The 19,933-nt window shown below is 46.7% G+C and overlaps 2 long non-coding RNA genes across 7 annotated transcripts in view; one reads left to right on the plus strand and one right to left on the minus strand.

Annotated features, from left to right (window-relative positions):
* LOC144828516 (uncharacterized) overlaps nucleotides 1-9,785 on the minus strand; it is a 363,899-nt gene extending 354,114 nt beyond the window's left edge. For all 3 annotated transcript variants that reach the window (XR_013610477.1, XR_013610478.1, XR_013610476.1), the window contains exon 1: nucleotides 9,388-9,785. This is a non-coding gene — a long non-coding RNA (uncharacterized LOC144828516). The remainder of the gene's footprint in view (nucleotides 1-9,387) is intronic.
* Nucleotides 8,467-19,933, plus strand: part of LOC144828514 (uncharacterized) — an 84,703-nt gene continuing 73,236 nt past the window's right edge. The window contains exon 1 of one of the 4 annotated variants that reach the window (XR_013610473.1): nucleotides 8,467-8,583. This is a non-coding gene — a long non-coding RNA (uncharacterized LOC144828514). Of the gene's footprint in view, nucleotides 8,584-9,068; nucleotides 9,165-10,104; nucleotides 10,293-19,933 lie in introns of those variants that run through there. The other 3 variants (XR_013610475.1, XR_013610474.1, XR_013610472.1) reach the window with 3 other exon arrangements.

Genomic DNA, 19,933 nt, shown 5'->3' on the forward strand with positions numbered 1-19,933 from the left:
GGAATGGAGAGGGGAGGAACATAGACGGAGTTTGGGCAAGGCCAAGGCTCAAATGGATGTTGGGGGAAAGAGGAGGGGATCCCGGGGGATTGGGAGAAGGCCGGGGGGTAGCAATGCCTGGGAAGGGCTAGATATTTTCACCTCATGGAATGAGGAGGTGAGGGCCATTAGTAGAGTGGGTCAAGTGGATGCTTATCTGGCACAGGGAAGGTCAGCTGGTTTGGAGGTCAAAGGTTTAAATTTGAGAAGAGGAGGCAAGGGGGGTATAGGCGGGGGCAGCAGAAAGCTTGGTAGGGGGGGGCTCAGGGGACAGGTCTTGACCAGGACGGCCACAGTTAAACATGGCTGGGCTGGAATGGAGTGAGGGGAGGAGGGGAGTTGAGTGACAGGAAAGTAGGTGATTTGTTTAAGGTAGGATATCATTTGGCAGAGAAGACTTTGGGCTTAAATAGGAAAAGGAGAAGGAAGACAGGGAATGAGTATCAGAGGCCTGGCACACCAGATCAACCATTTATATTGCAGGGCGAGGACTCCTGTCTGGGTGCGGACTTGGCAGAGCTGGATGGGGCTTACTGGTGCCAAGGAGAAGGGAGGGTGGAGCCTCGCGCAACGTACCCGTTACCAACGGGGAGTCTCGCTGGCCCCAACACCTGACGGACCTCAGCGGTCTGCAGGACGGAAAACCAGCAGGAGAACACAGTCAAAGGACTCAGCGGCGTACCAGAGGGTGTGGTTGGTGCCCCCGGAGGCACAGAATTATGGGCCCATGAGGGGCCCCCATGTGGGGTTGCACGAAGGCACGGAGTTAGATTTCAATGAGGAGAGCCTTGAGGAAGGCGAGTTTAGAGATGATTAAGATGGGGTGGGGGGATAAGAGTAATGTCTCTCAGAGTGTTTTTCAGGTTTTCAGAGGAAAGTCAGAGCCTATGGCAAGGCCAACCAAGTCGGGATCGACCACGGGACCACTGGCAAGGCAGCAACACAGGCACCCTCCTTAGAGCCAGGTAAAACATATGGAAAGAGGGAGAGGCTGGTAATGGTCTCCGTGGGGACGGGAGCAGAGGGGGTTTCGAGGGGGAAGAGGGAAGGTTGTGCAAGGGCAAGTATGTTTTACACATAGGGCTGGGTACCGAGAAGGAAGTTAAGAAGGATCCGGCCAAGCCAGTGATTAGCAAAGGCACAGAGAAATCTGCTAAGGGAAGAAACCAGCCGAGATAATATGGATAAGCTTGATAGTAAAGAGTTGTAGATTGAGAGACTTCCTTATATGCGAGTGACTCTGCCATTGAGGGCACATTTGATGCTGGCGACTAAAGAGCGCATATGGAAAGGTGAATAAGTTGAAATACTGAAATTATTGCACAGGGAAGTGAATGCAAAAGAAGGGTCTAAAGAAGAGAAATGCGAGCTGGCTAAGTGGCCAAGGGTTCCTCTGACCATAGAGAACTGGACAGAAGCTTTCTTGATTTATATTAGTGTTTACTGGGAGAAATTCCTGGAATGCAGCGTAGCACTATTCAAGTATGTGGAGGTCATTCGCAAAGCGCAGATCACAGTGGGGGGGTTATGCATGGGCACAATACGATGTGGAATTCAGGGCCCGCATGGCCTGAGATACGGAGGCAAACATGGGGGAACTTGACACGGATTATGATAGCACACGATTGGGGCTTCCAGGGGTATGGGGGGCCTGCTGGGATTTCAATAAAGGGCTGTGCAAGTGCACATTTTGCAGATTTTGCCATGAGTGCACAAAATACGGGGGAAACATCCCTTGGTCAACTGTTTTGGGGGTAGGAGGGGTTTTCAGCAAGTGGGGCAGCAGTAGCAGCGGGGGGCAACACAGGGGGACAGCAGTAGCAGCATTTTCCGGGGTCAAGGGGAGCTAAGGGTTTTCTGGGACAAAAGGCTCATTCGCCATTTAAGGCAAATGAATTGGAGGCAGCCTTACAGAGTTATGACAACCAGAAGACTGCAGAAGTACTAAGGGAAGGGTTAAAAGTGGGGTTTTCATTTGGGGTATGCAGCGCCTAGACACAGGCTTTGTTCAGAAAATTTGAAGTCAGCAAAGAACATTCACAGGTTGGGCAAGAGAAATTAGACAAAGAGGTGAGGAAAGGGAGAATGGCGGACCCTTTCCCAGTTTGGCCTCTGGACAACTTGATTGTGTCACCAATTGGGGTGGTGCCCAAGAAAGAACCCGAACAATTCAGGCTTATTCAGCATTTATCATGGCAATAAGGGTCCTCGTGAATGATTTTATCGATGAAAAGGAAGCTACTGTTTTTCACTCGTCAGTTGAGGTGACCATGTCACTGGAAGTGGTGCGGGCGCAAAGGTGGAATTGGCACAATTCGACATAAAATCGGCTTTCCATTTGCTTCCAGTCCATCCAGATGATTGGGATCTTCTGTGTATCCATTTCAATGGTAAATGCTACGTGGACAAGGCATTACTGATGGGCTGTTCTATGTCATGCGCATTGTTTGAGCGTTTTAGCACCTTTCTGCACTGGTTGTTTTAAAAAAGGACGGGCACATGTTAGTGACCCATTACTTGGATGTTTTTTTCTTTGTTGGAACCTCTTGCTCCACGGAGTGCCAGGAGGCCCTGGAAAACTTCAAAGAGCTGACAGAGGATTTGGGAGTGCCACTGTCAACCGAAAAGACGATGGGCCCCAGCACGGCACTGTCTTTTCTTGGAATTGAGATTGACTCCAGAAAAATGCAAGCCCAGTTGCCGGATGATAAAAGGGATAAAATGCTGGAATCGCTTAAAGTAAGGATGGGGCACATGTTAGTAGCCCATTACTTGGATGATTTTTCTTTGCTGGAACCTCTTGCTCCACGGAGTGCCAGGAGGCCCTGGAAAACTTCAAAGAGCTGACGGAGGAGTTGGGAGTGCCATTGGCACCCGAATAGACGAATGGCCCCAGCACGGCAGTCTTTTCTTGGAATTGGATTGACTCCAAAAAAATGCAAGCCTGGTTGCCAGATGATAAAAGGGATAACATGTTGGAATTGCTTAACGCCATGCTGGCACTGGAAAAAGTAATGGTCAAAAAGATGCAGGCCTTGCTAGGGCATCTCATTTTTGCATGTAGGGCAGTGAGAGTAGGGAGAATCTTTTGCAGGAGGCTAGTGACGGCATTAGCGGGAAACAGATTGCCTCATCATCATGTGCAGATATTTTCAGATGGAGCAGGCAGCAAAGGTTTTGGCCTCTACTGGCAGGGGAAGTGGCGTGCCGAGAAGTGGCCGACAGAATGGAAGGAATGGAGTAGGTCGATTGCATTTCTGGAGTTCTTATCCTTAGTAGTGGCAGTGACACTATGGGGTAGTCAGCTTGTGCATAGGAAGGTGACTTTTAGAGTTGATAATAGGGTAGTTATAAAGATTGCGAACCATCAGTCAGCAAGGGACGAACAAGTGTTACAGTTGTTGAGGGTTTTGTCCTAGGTTGTTTGCGTCATGATATAAGGTTTGGAGCACTGCACGTCCCAGGTGTGGACAATGACATAGCGAATGCTTTGTCTCGTTCGCTGTTGGGGGAGATTCGTGAGTTGGCCAATCCTGACCACCGGGTATGCTATTTTGAATAATCTTATAAAACACCGCCAAACACTTGTGACTCCTGAAAAAAACACAAGCTATACGAATGGGGGTGTAAGGTGGGAAATCTTCTTGTATGGCTGCCAAAGAAGAACACAGTTCATACCAATGGTCCTGGACACCCCAGGACTAGCATTTGAGATTGCACACACCTTTTTAAAAATAGATCAAGAGGTATATGCAACTGAAATGCCCCCCAGATAGAACAGGAACGCCCAATCGCCCTAGATGTTCCCCCCCCCCCCAACGCTCCCAGCATCAGATGCTGTGGAACTTGAACAGCCTCTCATCACAGAAAAAATACAATGGACAATGAAGGAGATGCCCTCTGGGAAAACCCCTGGCCAAATGGAATTCCTATTGAATGCTTTAAAAAATATTCTTCACTCTTACTGCCAATCTCCTAGGAGTAAACCAAGAAGTATGGGATGAAGGCAAGCTCTCTTGTGAACAAGGTGGTGCTACAACAGCGGTCATACGTATACCTGGGGCACCAAAGCGAATCATAAAGACTAGTTTCACTCATAAACACCAAAACCAATTTCCATACTAAAATCTTAGCAAATAGACCAGCAGAGAAAATTCACACCCTGATCAGTACGGATCAAAATGGTTTCATGCCATGAAGGAGCACTAGCTGATGCCTCCGTAGGCGGCAAGTGGCCTTAACACAGACGCATAGGTTGGAGGTGGAGACCATTCTACTCTCTGTCAATTTTTAAAAGGCTTTTGACACAGCGTACTGGTCCTCCAGGCTTGTAAAACACATGTCTTTTGGCAATTACAGCTCAGGCATGTCCTTAAAAATCACAGAGTTGTGCTCAATGCAGTGCCAGAGTTTATCTCCCTAGAGGCAAAGATCACAATTGAACAGAGTGGGAATAAGGGTATATCACATATTTAAAGATCCCTGATTGTCAACTGCCCTGATCTCTTTATGTTTCTCAGAGCAAAGTGGGAGAAAGACCTGAGAGCACTGATGATGACTGGATGAAGGCAGAACGGTCCCAAATGACCTGACCATTATGACCAGACTCAGACCCATAAAGTTCAGGAACTTGCATCATGTTCATTATCATCCCTCCAGGATGTGGCGGCTGGGCAGAGCCCCTTTGGCCTCTTCCTGGCACTGCAGTAGTCCAGTGGGCATATCTCTATACACCATATTGAGCTGCCCCTGCTCGAAGGCGTAGAATTCTACAAATTTCCATTAGAACCTAGAGTAACATTGCTGCGGATTATAGATGGGTGGGAGGGGGCCGCAACACTCGCCCATTGACTGGTCTAGACTTCCTGATTGCAAAATGCGACATTGCAAAACATTGGCATAGCATGCCAATGAGCATGCCATCGCCAGCTGAGACCTAAAAACTAGCAGCTTTGGTCTAAATGGTCACAGAACAACGATGTCTGATGAGTTGTGTCTGGCTACTCCTCATATAGATTCAACCAAAAGCTCAATCGGGCAACAGGCAGAAGACTTTTTATTTCCTTTCTTAATGGGACTCAAGGCGTGATGGCCTTGTACAAAGAAGTAGTATACCTGTTTTTTAATGCAGCATTTATATACAATTGCCTCTAGTGGAAATGAGAATAAAAATATACATTTTTTAAATGTATTTTGATTTATTTTTAATAAAGAAAACACAAAGGCAACTGTAAAGTATGGTGATCTTGCTATGTATGTATTTGGTATTTATAGAGCGCATATATCACCACAAAGGTCTCATAGCGCTTGTTAGTACTCCGGACAGACAAGAAAAACACGACAGCCAGATGGAGAGGACTGGGCTAGAATAGCCAAGCTTTAAGGAGTCTACGGAAATTCTTGTGGTCTGTTTCCAGGCGGAGGGATAAAGGTAGTGTATTCCAAGTTTTGGGGGCTACCCGGGAGAAAGATCTACCACCATTTCTGACGGTGCGGACCTTCGGTACTGTCAGAAAGTATTTGCTATTGGACCTAAGGGTACTTGCCTGTTGGTGTATAGTGAGTTTTTTAGCTAGGTAGTGAGGTCCCTTATTATTGAGCGTCTTATGCCCAAGACAGCACAGTTTGAAGTGGATCCTCTTTTTGATTGGAAGCCAGTGCAGGGTCCTTAGACTGGGCACAGAAGGAGAACGCGGGGGCAGATTAAGGACCAGTCTGACCGATGTATTCTGCATGACCTGGAGCTTGGCCAGGAGTTCTACATTAGTAGAGGCAAGAATAGAGTTACCGTAGTCCAGGCGGCTAATAATTAGTCCCTGTACAAGGGGCATGCGGGAGGAAAGTGGGATCCACTTGAATATTTTTCTAAGACTGCGCATAAGTTCATAGCAAATGCGGACTAGATTGTTAATGTGGTCGGACAAAGAAAGTTTGGAGTCTAGAATTACACCAAGGTTGCGTATAGCTGTCTTAGGAGGAGGACAAGGTCCTAGGATACGGGGCCACCAGTCGTTATTCCATAGTTTGGCTGCGTCCCCAAAAAAGCAGAATCTCTGTTTTGTTGGCATTAAGGAGAAGGTGATTGTTCGCCATCCAGTTGTTTATGGCTATCATACAGAGTTTGTAACGCTTTTTGGTCTCGGTGACATCTGATCCTATGGTGATTAACAGCTGAGTGTCATATGCGTAAGACACTGTTTGAAACCCAAAGGATTTGATAAGTTTGGCTAAGGGGGACACGTACAGGTTGAATAACGTACGGCTCAAAATAGAGTCCTGGGGGACACCTTTGTCGATAATTTGGCTATCAGAGGAGAAGTCTCCTATTTGAACTTTAGAGGAGCGGTCCGTCAGATAGCTCCTGAGCCAATTCAGGGCTGCGCCTTCGACATCAGAAACGTATAGGCGATCAAGAAGGATGCCATGCGAGATGATGTCGAAGGCAGCCGACAGGTCAAGTAAGACCAGTATAGCTGAATGCCTGGCATCCAGGGAAAGTCTAATATTGTCGACCATTTCAGGTAGGGCCGTTTCGGTGCTGTGGAATGCCCTAAATCCTGATTGGGAAGGATCCAGCAGTTTATTATTTTCCAGGTGATGGGTAAGTTGGCTATTAAACAGAGACTCCAGAATTTTGCCAAATAATGGTAGAAGGGATATTGGTCGGTAATTGGATAACTGCTTGGGATCAGCAGAAGGCTTTTTTAAAATGGGTCTGATAATGGCCTCTTTCCAGAGGGTGGGGACTATGGACTGCGACAGGGAATGGTTAAATAGTGCAGTAAAGTGGGGAAGGAAGACAAGGCTAATTTTGGATAGGACTTGTGCAGAGGCGGGATCGGTAGGGGAACCTGATTTGATATGATTAAGAGTTGATAGTACTTCGTCCTCTGAAACTGTACGGAAGTCAGTGAGGGGGGCAGTATGGAAAGATAAGGGGTCAGGATTACTTCCACTAGGTGTGATGTCTGATGATTGGGGAAATAGCTTGTGAATATCATTGATCTTTTCGACAAAGAATGTGGAAAGAGAGTTCACCCACTCCTGGGAAGCGATTAGCAGTTGTCGACAGGAGGGAGTGTTGGTGAATTCCTTGACGCTAGTGTAAAGTTCCTTCTGCGAATTAGCTGCCAGGGTGATTCTGTTGCCTAAGTATTCTTTGTTGGCCTCGGCTATGTGATTCATATATAACAGATGAGTAGTCTTATAGTGCTGTTTATCACTACTATCCTTAGAGCGCCTCCACTTACGTTCCACCTTTCTGACGGCAAGTTTGTCAATCTTAAGTTTGGGGGAGAATCAGGGGGAGAGTTTAATGGAGCATTTAGTTTGTTTCTTGGGGGCAATGCGATCAAGAGTACTGGTAATGGCAAGGTCGAGGCCTCTGGCGCCATGATTGGGATTGGCCAACTCAGACAGAGGGATGGGGGAGAAGTTGACAGTAAAGGAATCAGAATTGATCTTGTTCCAAGGTCGGCTTAATTTGATATTATTCAAGGGTGGGGGTACGCTTAAGGAATCCTGCAGGTGGAACCTTATCACATAATGGTCCAACCATTGAATAGGGAAAGGTAGGTCGGTTTCTAGTAGGGGGGAGTTGGTCAGGAGTAGATCCAGGGTATGTCCTGCCGAGTGAGTAGGGCCCACGACACGATGAGAGAGCCCTAAAGTATTAAGACTGTTTATAAGGTCACTTGTGTGAGGGTCGGACAGAAGCTCCGCATGGAAGTTAAAGTCCTCTACTAAGAGGAAGTTGTCTGCAGCCAAGACATGGGGGGCAATAGCCTCTATGAGATTGCTGGAAAAATTAGCTCTATTGCCAGGGGGTCGATAGATAAGAGCGCCCGCCAAGATTTGTGATTGATACTCTCTATGGAAAAAATGCAGATCTCGCCCCATTCTGCCTGAGAAGTCTCAATGACGTGGATTTTAATGTTGGCCCTAAAACCAATGGCGATCCCACCCCCTCTTTTATCTTTTCTGTCCAGCCTGGATAGTTGGTACTCCTGAGGGATGGCAACGGCTATATCGGGTTGAGAGGTTTCATGTAGCCAGGTCTCTGTAATGAGAAAGAAGTCAGGCTTCTCAATGTCCAGTAAGGACCAGATTTCTATGGCATGCTTTGGGAAAGAACGGGCATTACAATAGAAGCCTGTCAGATGTTTATTAGTGGATGCTGCCTGGTTAGTATGGCTAAGTTTGGTAACATCTCTAGTTGGCGAGAGAGTGCTATAACAGGGAGATTTGAGGAAGGGGGAGCCTTCATTAACTGATGCAGGGAAAGATGCTATCTTGCTTTGGTCGAGTGCTGTATTTAAAGAATGCAACTCCTGATTAGAGTATTGTAGGATAGCTATGGGGAAAGGAAACTCCACAAAAAAGGGGCAGCGCCGCTGCGCACATCCGCCTTATGTGAGGCAGGAAGTGGGCGGGACCGCCACAGCGAGAGTGACCTCCGGTGTTTACGCTGGTAAAATGGCGATGCTGGCTCCCTTCGCTCACACGGCACTTGCCGCGGCGGACCAGGGAAGCATGCTTCAATCGGTAAGTAACTCAAATAACAATATTAAAATCCAGTGAACAGTGGTGAAATTAACGCGTTTTAAAAGCAGGGAGATAGTCCTTAGCAGGTGTGCGTAGTCTGACCTGTGTTGCCGTATGAGGAGCACTAGCTGCGCGCGTCCGCTTGGCGCACGTCCTTAAGTGAGGCAGGAAGTGGGTGGGACCACCGCAGCGAGAGTGACCTCCGGTGTTTACCCTGGTAAAATGGCGATGCTGGCTCCCTCCGCTCAAACGGCACTTGCCGCAGCGGACCAGGGAAGCATGCCTCAATCGGTAAGTAACTCAAAGAGCAATATTAAAATCCAGTAAACAGTGGTGAAATTACGGGTTTTAAAAACAGGGACACAGCCCTTAGCAGGTGTGCATAGTCTGACCTGTGTTGGCTTATGGGGAGCACTAGCTGCACGCGTCCTCTTAGCGCACTTCCTTAAGTGAGGCAGGAAGTGGGCGGGACCGCCGCAGCGAGAGTGACCTCCGGTGTTTACACTGGTAAAATGGCGATGCTGGCTCCCTCCGCTCAAACGGCACTTGCCGCGGCGGACCAGGAAAGCTTGCCTCAATCGGTAAGTAACTCAAAGTACAATATTAAAATCCAGTGAACAGTGGTAAAATTACGCGTTTTAAAAACAGGGAGACAGTCCTTAGCAGGTGTGCGTAGTCTGACCTGTGTTGCCTTATGAGGAGCACTAGCTGCGCGCGTCCACTCGGCGCACTTCCTTAAGTGAGGCAGGAAGTGGGCGGCCCCCCCGCCCTCGCAGCTCAGCAACAAGGCGAAGCCCCACTCACCGGCTTCCTTGGTGCGGCGGCGGCTCTCCTCTCATCGGCAGCTACAGGGCCCGGCAGCAGGACTCTTCCTCCCTCCTTCGGCAGCGGGGCGCAGGGTAGGCTCCTGCCTGCTCCGGTGCTCAAACAGCCGCGTCTCTTCCGTGGGAGGCGGGGTAGGCTCCCGCCCTCCTACTTCCTGTTTCCGGTAGTCCCGCCCGGCCTGCCTGACTTCCTGGTCGCAGGCCGGCGGCGATGCTCGGTTTGTACCGGGCTGCGGCGGTGATGCGGGGGGGGACACGAGGGGTAGGCTCCCTCCCGAATTTAATTACTTAAGGCGCCCGCAAATTATGGGGCAGTGGCGCTTTTGCTCGCACGTGATGGCAATTATCAGGGCCGGGTCCACAGTACATGCTGCTGCACGCAATTGACTTTCTTTTACCTCACTACTGGTACTGTAACTGAACTTTACAGTGTCAGTGTTAGTTATTTTAGGGAACTCGTTCGTAGTACCTGCTTCTGAGCTTGTCCATCTGTCTTGTCATTAATCCACAGTCCCAGTCAGAGTCAGTGCAATCTATGTTCCGTGAACTGCGGCCGCGCGGCCCTTAGTTCAGTGTTCCCGTCCAGTGGGCGGGGGGGATACTGATTGATGTGGGTTGGATAGGATTTTGAGTCTTTAATCTGAGGGGGTTGGGCGGCAGCAGGCAGCGTGAGCGTGCGCAGATTTCAGATTGCGCATTACCACGCCCCAGCACACCCACGCATGGGCCGGTCGCATCCCACCACTTCAACGGACATTCAACTGAACTCTCCAGCCAGCGCGACGATGACGTTAGTGGAGGACCGCAGGCTCACAGCAGTAGTAGTGTAGCCAGCCACTAGCCACCACTAGTACTGTAATAACAGCCCAACAGCTGCAGCACCAGGTGAGACAGGCACTGCAGGCTATCAGGCCCGCCTGGCCGAGTGTGTCCTTATTTATCAGTTAATAGCGCACGCACCGCAGTGCACTGCCTAGAGCACTCTGCTGCAGTCAGTGTGTGTCGTGTGTCTGCTTTCTAGCTTTGTTTCAAAAACTGACTAATGATGCCCCCCCTCCCCACCCCCCACGTTCCCTTAACCCTACACTCGTTGATAAAGTAAGTTGGTAGACTTGCTAAACTAAGTCTACTGCAGAAATAGCACGCAGATGGTCACCTCTGGCCTGGATTTTGGTTCAACGGTTGGTGCTGGGTGGCAGCAGGCAGCGCAGGGCTTTAAGTCGGGTGAAAAAACGGGGGGGGGGGGGGGGGGTCTCTCAAAAGAGCGTAGCCAGTGTAATTAGGGGCGTGCCTTGAAAGCACAGGTTAAAAATCTGTGTTTACTGTTTCGCATAGTGTGCAGCCCGACTTGTATTTTGCTGTTTCTGTCATTGCATCCAGATATGTTATACAACAACAAGTAACCTCATACGCAATGAATCTGTTGCCCGTTCCAGTAAGTTTCTGGGCTGGTGTCCAAAATTGACAGAAGGGTACACAGGTGTAAATGTGACTGACCTCACCATGTCATGGAAGAGTGGCTTGGCACTGTGTGCAATCATTCACAAATGCTGCCCTGACCTCATGTAAGTCATATGTTCTCTTCTGTCTTCTATTGTCTTAAACCTCCACACAAAAAGTTCATTTGATACCCTATGTCAGGTACACAGCAAACTATCTTGTGTTGAAATCTTTGATAATGCACTAGGTCGTCATTTGCAATACCCTGTTGTACCATTTTACCAGCAGTTATCCCTTTGATGTGCAGTGGTAGACGCCACCTCATCCCTTCCAGCTGGCAACATGCCCTCAGTTACGTCCACTACAGGACCCTACTTACATTTATCACTTACGTGCCCAGGACCTGGGAGCCACCCATTATACAATTTTCTATTAGCAATTTCAATCATTAAGACATTTTAGTAATCATATCCAACTAATCTGACCAATGGAATTCAGCCTTGTCAGTGGTTATCGTCAGGGCCACTGGAATTACGCAATGGTGGGCTGTGCCAATTTTTCTCATAATTATAGATTTGCCACATTTGCAACATAATCCATCATCTACAGATTTCAACAAAAAATGTTTCTAGCTCACGCGGTTCAAATGTTACTAAAAAAATACTGCTGCACGTGTTACTGCGTAGTGGAAGGCCCTTTTCAAAGGTTGACTGGACACCTTTCTGTTGCTTATTGCTATATTTGAGTATTAAACTGGTACTAATGAGGTGCACTCAATGCCCAGCCGGTGTTAACAAGTGTAAAAAGTACAAATTAATGAAGTAATGCTATTATTAAATGTGCTGAATTACACTGCATAATTTTCCTTTTCTTGCCGCATAATTTACTCAACCTTGTAGCAAAGTTGTCCCTCTTCTGGCGCATAATTCCAGTGGCCCTATGTATTAATAGCAGTTACTTTTGGTCATTGATGCATCGTGAAGAGGCCTCAAATTCTTCTATATTACATGGATAAGGCCTGTTGTAACTTCTGTGTCAACATATAATTGCTGTAGCAATGATCATGTATTGTAGGTACGTTAACACTTGTACTAGTGGCTAGCAATCCTGTGCTTTAATGATTTGTGTTTCAAATGCAAGTATTTTAAAAACACCATTTACATTCGTGCTTCCGACATTTCTCCCAGGTACTAGGTTGCTGATAACATTGTGCTCCTCATCTGAATCTTTCGAAGACCCAATATTTAAAAATCCTTCAATGAAGTAGGAGGAAGGTTAGGTCTGCTTCTCAAATTGTATAATTGGGCTCCTTAAGAAACAGCTTCTTGACCCATGTGATATAACAATAATGATTTATTGTACATAATGATCCTTATAAACACATTACATTAAAAGCTATTAGCATTGTAAATGACAATGCCTTTTATTTATGTTTTAAAAGCAAAAACATAAATATAAGGCATTGCCATTTACAATGCCAATAGCTCTAACTTTAATAATGCGAGACCTATTGCATTGCAAATGCTTGTTCTGCAAGGGTTCTAAGGTGAAGTCAGGAGAGTACCCCCAAACCGCTGTCTGGGCATCTATTGACTGTTCAATCCCTAATGTGCAAAGGCAATATTCCTGAATTCATGCCCACTATTGATTTATTTTTTTGAACAGCCCCCGATGATCTGGGTCCCATTACCCTCCCTACCCCCCCTACCCCCACCGCTCTGATTGAACACCTAAAACTACCTTCTGGTATCTAGGGGTTAATTGTATGCAAAAAAAGGCATGGTTCTATAGAGTAGCCATTTTGTATCGAATTGCATTTGTCAGACATTTGCTCCCTTCATGAGAGAAAAATGTAACTCATTTATCTTAATCCAGGTCTCTGCTGAGATCTGGAGACCTTCCTTAGATTGCCACTTGTCTCGGGCCTTCATGAACACGTAATTGGCCTTTTTTTGACTAAGGATAGAAACCCAAAAAGTAATGGATCTGCATGTTTTTGTTTCTATCAAGTCTTCAACCAGATCTTTACTTGTCAATATTCTACTAGGGTCCAAATAAGATTCTACGAGGGTCCAAATCATTCAAAAAAACTCTTACCCTAATAAAGGACCAATGCAACATTTTTTAAAATGCCTGATAGAAGGCGAAACTTTTGTCCTCACCTTTCAATGATCTAAATTAAGAAAGTCCACGATCTTTCGATAACCATTGCTCTCCCATCTCGAAACAGTGTTCTTATCGAATAGGGGTCGATCCCCAATGTGGATGTCTGCCAAATAAGTGACTCAACTAATGGCAGGAATATCATAGTGTTTAAACATTTGTTCCTTACGTTTTAGGGGCCACTGCATAGTTTTATATCTAACCTTTTTACGTGATCTTGTGAGGCATAAAAAAATTATCACTCTGATAATCCTGACATATGAAGTTTAGAAAAAAATTATCTGTCCTGTTTATTCCTGGGGGTTTAAAATACCTATAAGAACCATGTGCAAAATTCAGAAAATATTATTCTCTTAAGTCCGGCAGAGCGAGGCCTACATAATGTGTCTATTGCCAATCTAGGCATTTCTATTAGCCCATATAAAGGCGGAAAACTTTCCCTCCATTTCCCTAAAGAACTTCATCTGGAGAGCACAAGGGATAGAAGCAAACAGAAAATTGCACAAAGGTAAAATTGACATCCGAATCAATGCAACACGACCCATTATTGAAAGAGGTAGATTAGTCCATCTTGCAAAGAGCACCTTAATCTTACTGATCAGAGGGGAGTAATTCAATACATACAAATCATTGATATTTTCTGGGACATATACTCCTAAATATCATTTAGGCCTCAAGATAACAAGGGAGTGAAATTCTATAAGTAAAGTGTATGCGCAATTACATATTAAAATCGCAGTTTTCAACGTATTGATCTCATACCGACCCAGTGATTAGTAATCTTGAAAAGTTGGAAAAACCTTATTTTAAATCTCTATATCTGGTTTGAAAAAAAAGCTATATCATTGACATATAACTTGATGTTAGTCATCCCAGTTATTGGCGGCTGTATCCTTGTATCTGTCCAAACACCTACAGCTAAGGGTTCTATAAAAAGTGCAAAATGTATAGGTGGCAAGGGACACCCTTGCCTCGTTACCCTGCTGACCTCACAATCAATATTATGAGAATTGATAATTATTTGGGCTGCTGCACCTTTATATACCAGAGATATGATCTGAATAAAACTATTAGGGAATTAGAACTCCCTGAGGAGAACAAAGAGGCTTTCCCAACACACTAGGTCAAATGCCTTTTCTGCATCTAATAGTATTTATTAGAAGAAACTAATATGGTGCTTCGATCAAAAAAATTCGTCTTATTGAACAGCTGTCTACCGGAAAAAAAACACACTGATCCGGATGCAAAATTGTACCAAGTATTCTACTCATACGATTGGCCAATAGTTTTCTGATGATCTTATAGTCAACATTTAAAAGGTTGATGTGCCGTTACGAGTTAATATGTTTCCTTGTTGTTATCTTTGTTCAGGAAACTGACCACTATTGCAGTACGAAATGAACTTCTCCACCTACCATAATATGATTGGCGAATTTTAATATCTCAAGATTTGAAAAGGTGCAAATGTCTTATATAGCTCGGCTGGTAAGCCATCTTTGTCGCAGGCCTTCCCATTGGCTAATGTTTTCACAACCTCTTTGATTTCTTCGGGAAAGAATTTAACTACCAAAGCTTGAGCTTGTCCTAATTGTAGCTTTGGAATTGTAGGCTGGCTTAAGACATGCCTTCTCTTGAGCACTATATATAGATTTGTAATGTTTGAGGAATTTTTCCTGAATTTGAATAGAATTTAAAATGTGGATTTCTGTTTCTTCATCAAAGGGTGATATTACCCTGTTCTGTGCTTGACGCTCCCAGGTCTACCAAGCTAAAGGTTTCCCTGCATATTCACTTTGTTCTATAATCTTTTGAAGATAAGCCGCATTGGTGATGTACCCTTGCTCATAATTGTATTGTAATTGCATTTATATAGCGCTTACTACCCCAGACAAGGTGTAGAAGCGCTTTTTCGGCAAGTAGCACGCTACTCCAGAAACCAAGGGATTAGTGTTGAATTAGTATAGTGAAATATGAAAGTAATTTCAGTGGTGGATAGGTTAGTCAGTTATTGGATTCAGAAGGATAGCGGAGGGATAGAAGGAAAAAGTTATCATTTATATAGCGCTTGGAGGGAAGGCAGCGAGGAGGGAAGGGGCTTTCTCAGAGACCATGTGGCAAGAGACCCTGGATGACGCCATTTTGAACAAACCCAGAGGCTGGGCAGGAAGGAGGGAGGAGGGGCAGTGAAGTGATGTGGCGCTGTTTGATAGGACAAACACAGACTTCCTGCCAGCCCCCTACTCAACTTTTAAAAAGTGCTTGCACAGGAAGAGAAGCTCTCTCTGGGATTTGGTCTCCTGAGGCAGAGGGTGCTGGAGCCTGGTGCAATGGGCAGTTGGAAAGAGGAACCCTCTGACTGTTCCAGAATCCGGACCCACACAGGAGAGGAGTCCAGGACCAGTGCACCGCAGCCTAGGTCTCTGCGCAAGCAGGAGAGATGCGCAGGAGGAGAGCCAGGCGAAAGGCTGGAGCAGGGAGCCAGTGAAGAGGGCCCCCCACTGTGAGACCCAGAGGGCAAAAGAGAGCGCTCCCAATGGCTGGGGAGCACCACCAGGAGACAGAAGAGCCCAAGATCATCAAAATCGGACTCCTCGGGCCGAGATACACCCCCCCAGAAGGTAGGTGACCTTTGACCTCTGGAGGGACGGTCGATGAAGCGCGTGGAGCTCCGTCGTCGGTCCATGATGTGCCCCCGGGGTCGGTCAGATACCGGGGCTGCCCCCATCGAGAACTTAAAGGAGGGGGCACCATTGCTCCCCAGGGGAGAGGTCTCTGGGGGCCCACGTTCCCAACTCCGGGCCCCGAAGTGAAGTCAGGGAGCACCATCGCGCACCCCATGAAGGTACACCCGCAGGGTGCCAGGAGCCCAATCTGGCCCCCGCCGAATGTGAAGACGACGAGCGCTGTCACGCTCCCCGCAAGGATGTGTGAGGGGGAGGGGCCTGCTATCCCAACTCCAGGCCCCGCCAAAGTCAGGGTGCGCCGGTGCGCACCCCGTGAAAATATGCCAAAGGGGCCCAGGACCCCATCCATGGGCCTCAAAGGGGGAGAAAACCAGTCGGAGAGCGCCATTGCGCTCCCCGTGAAGATTGCCCATCAGGGCACCAGTAGCCCAACCTGGCCCCCGAAGATTCCGGAGGAAGGGAACGCTGTTGCACCCCCCTCAATGATATCCGGGGGCCCAGGACCCCATCTCCAGGCCCCGTGGGGAAGGAGGAGGCCGGGGGAGTGGTGCACTCCCCCGAGGACTAGAGCAGTCCAGCGAGTCTGCCCGCCGGAGCGGGCAGGCCAGAACGATGCTGCCAGCTCCCGCAGCAGCACAGGAGGGTGCTGGCCGAGTGGGGAGCCGGCGAGGGCAGCCGGGGTTGGGCTCCTGGAGCTGCCCTCCAACGTGTGGACATGCAGGGGTCCCGGGTGGGACTGGGACCCCCACCAGGAAGAGACAAGGGGCAGTGCGGGGGCCCGGGTGGGACCGGGCCCCGTGAAAAGATGAGCGGCCGGGGGTGGGCTCCCTGAGACGCAGGAAAAACTCACCTGGGGGTCCGGGTGGGACCGGGCCCCCCACCAAGGCGAGAAGGCGGCGGAGGACCGCCAGCACCCCAAGCGCAGCTCTCCCCAGCACAGCCGGAGAGCCGCTCATCAAATATTCATAGAAAGGAGCCTGAAGCTCCCCTTAATGGGGAAATCATCGTTTTTGGTGCATGATGCCCCCAGTGGAGGGGGGTCACCCTCAATTGTGAAAAAGGTGCTGGGGGGGATAGAATAACCCCTCAAGGGCTCAGCCAGCATTTAACACCTTCTTGGTTAGAACGTTTGTTCTACAGCTGAGGGTGTATTGAGAAGTGCATCAAGGAGTGAAGGGCTGAGTTGGAGATGTCTGAAGAAGGGCATCTCCTGGAGGTGAAGAGGTGTAATTGCTCCTGTAGTGCATTTACTAAAGTTATTTCTTTTAGAGGGACTGAAGGTCACATGTGTAATGTGAAGGGCCTGTGTAAGGTGATGTCATAAGCAAAGTGGGGTTATGTTGTCAGACATTCCTAATAGGGTGTTTGGCTGTATATGCGTAATCCTGTGATTTCATCTGTGATGCCTTTAGGGGCTGTAATTGCAATGCATTCTAATGATCCACAAATGTGATGAGTACTGTCGTTCTATAATGATGCTTAAACATGTATTCTTGCTTCTGCGCTTAGGTGAAGGACCCAGACTGCTAGCTCTTAAGATGTAGAGGTGTATACTACATGGGCAGTAGGAAATGCTCAGTCAGGCTTGTTTGTCACCAAGGCAGGGTTACCTATTTTGAATGCTTGTTGAGATAATGGGGTGGGTTGCCACTGGGATGGTGCCAGTGCGCAAGGCCCTCACTCCAGGTTATGTTCAACTAACCGCATTGGGGGCAAGATGATGTGCATACATGGAAGTGGTGGTACTAGATACCCCCCCCCCCCGGCGGGAGGGGTGGAGATGTTATGCAATGTTACAAAGTAATTCCAACAGCTTATGTATATTTGTAAATTGGGGCATAGTATTGAGTAGTGTGTGTGTTCAATAAATGTGCTCTTACTTTTATAAAGCAAAGTAGAGACTGAACAATCAATTATTGAGTGTTATTTCTGCGCACCTGCAAATGGCGATTACTAGCCCACACCACCTCCCTTGAGTAAGCCTTAGACTGCTCTGCAACGCTACCCTCTGAGAGTCAGGCGCTACAATTGGGTGTTTGGTTCCCAGTGAAGGAAAAATGTAGTCATGTTATTTGTGCAGGCCTCACAGATGCTGCCTCGTTTTCCAACAATCAGTGATTACTGACTGCATGATACAAATTGCCTATGAACTCTGTGTAAACATTCCCATCTAGCCCATCTACATGACAGATGAGTAAACAAGAAGCAGAAGGAATAGGGACTTTCAAGCTGTCCAATGACTGAACGTAGACTACTCCTCCTGAGTTGTCTGGGTGATGAAATTCACTTGCTCCAAGAGCTACACACTGGCACACTTCCAGTTACCAACACCCAATCTGCTACACATTTCTCCAGGCGCTCTGCCAATAAAGCTGACTGAAGCACGTTAACAAAAAAAGATTCAGATCCATTTATTTCCTTTTATTTGTACAATCAAAATATTTTCATACTGAAAATTACTCTGTAATTAATTGTCTAAATTAGAGACTGTGTTTACAACAAAACACAGTGAATCCAGAACATTTGCAATCCTATTTGCCTCACTGACTTGTTTGAGATTTATAAAATATTATTAATCCGCAAGTATTTTGTAGGTTTCAAGAAGGGACAATGGGGCATATGTATCAAGCCCTTTTCAAGTTCGCAAACAGGCCGATTTTAAGAATCGGCCCGTTTGCGTTTGGGAAAAAGCCTTATCCCAAAAGGCCCTCGCAAAATAGGAAATCGCAAACTTTGCGATTCCCTATTTTGAGAATGCATTTAAGGAATCGCAAATTGCAATTCCTGAAATGCAATGTAGGTAGCACCCAAGTTGTGTGACTTTGGCTTAAGAAATCGCAAATTACCACCAACTACAGGTTGGTGGTAATTAGCGATTTTTTCAAAAAATGCTCTTTTTTGCATTTTTTAAAGTGCCATGTGGCGCACATGTGCACACATACATATTTTAGGGGTGGGTACTCTTAAATTGCGAATATCTTCCTATTTATTCCTACGGGCCTCGTGGCCCATATGAATGAATATGAAGGTGTTCCTTAATTGCGAATCGCAATTAGGTATTAAATAGGAATCGCAATTATTATTGCAATTCCTAAATACATAGCATTTTGCGAGTCCATAATAGCGATTCGCAAAAAAACGCTATTAAGGACTCGCAAAACGGCTATTTCATACATATGCCCCATAGAGTGCTGATAACAAAATAACGCCAGTTTGTATATCAACAATGCCACAAGTTGCATGATACAGAAACCTTGCAGTTACCTTCAACAGTGTCATGCTCGTCCCAGAAACCTCGAAATATCCTAGTTCATGTCTTTTTCACCAATAAGAACTACAGTTCTATAAATAATTTGTCATCCGTGAAACCTCTTTATCACAAGACTACTTAAGCTTCTTTCTGAGGCTGTTTGTTGCTGCTCAGGGGAGCGTGGAACCAAGCCTGAGAATGTGGACCACAGACTTCTACCACTGAGCAGTGGTTGGTGAGTCAGGGCTCTCCCAGGAGGTCGTGATTTTTTGTGTAGAGCTCAAACCACAATATTCAGAACATTCCTTTTGTGGTGGTTGACGGAGACCCCATTATTAATTGAGGAAAGCGGAAGTTGTTGAAGATTTCTATCAATGTCAGAGGATATAATGTTGGTGATTGATTCACTAATGTTGTTCTAGTGATGATTAAACAATTTTTATTGGCTTTTATCAAGGAAAGAGAATTGCTGTATGAGAACAAGAAGGGTGGCATTCTTGTATAAACCTTAACAATTCTAGAAGATGACAAACAGGTAGCAGTTTTTAGACACGTTTCAAATAAAGTACATGTATAAAAACAAGGTTCAGTTTCTGCACAAACAATAGGCTAGGAGTGAATTGCACTGGCTCATACTGATGTAAATGACAGAAACCTTCAGCAATGTGCTGCCATGTAAAATTGTCTCCCTATGTGCCCTAAATGGATGAGGGGGACCCAATGAATAATAGGGTTGTGTTGCAAAACTTGGAACAAGGAACTGGGGGAGCATGAGCGATAATAGTGTAATACTGCAAAACAGAATGTGGGGGGGTCATGGAGGAGGTGTGAACTCTGACATATTGTGATAGAGAGAGAGGGCAGCCAGGGACCCGAGGCCTATACATTTAACACAATGAGGTTCTCTTCAGCCAGGTCCTTGTATTTTATAAGCATAGTATCCTAGGCAGCAGAAATAGGATGCTGGCGTATACGTCTGGCCTGCTCGC

Source organism: Lissotriton helveticus, chromosome 4_1 (assembly GCF_964261635.1).
Source record: "Lissotriton helveticus chromosome 4_1, aLisHel1.1, whole genome shotgun sequence".
Taxonomy (NCBI): Eukaryota; Metazoa; Chordata; class Amphibia; order Caudata; family Salamandridae; genus Lissotriton; species Lissotriton helveticus.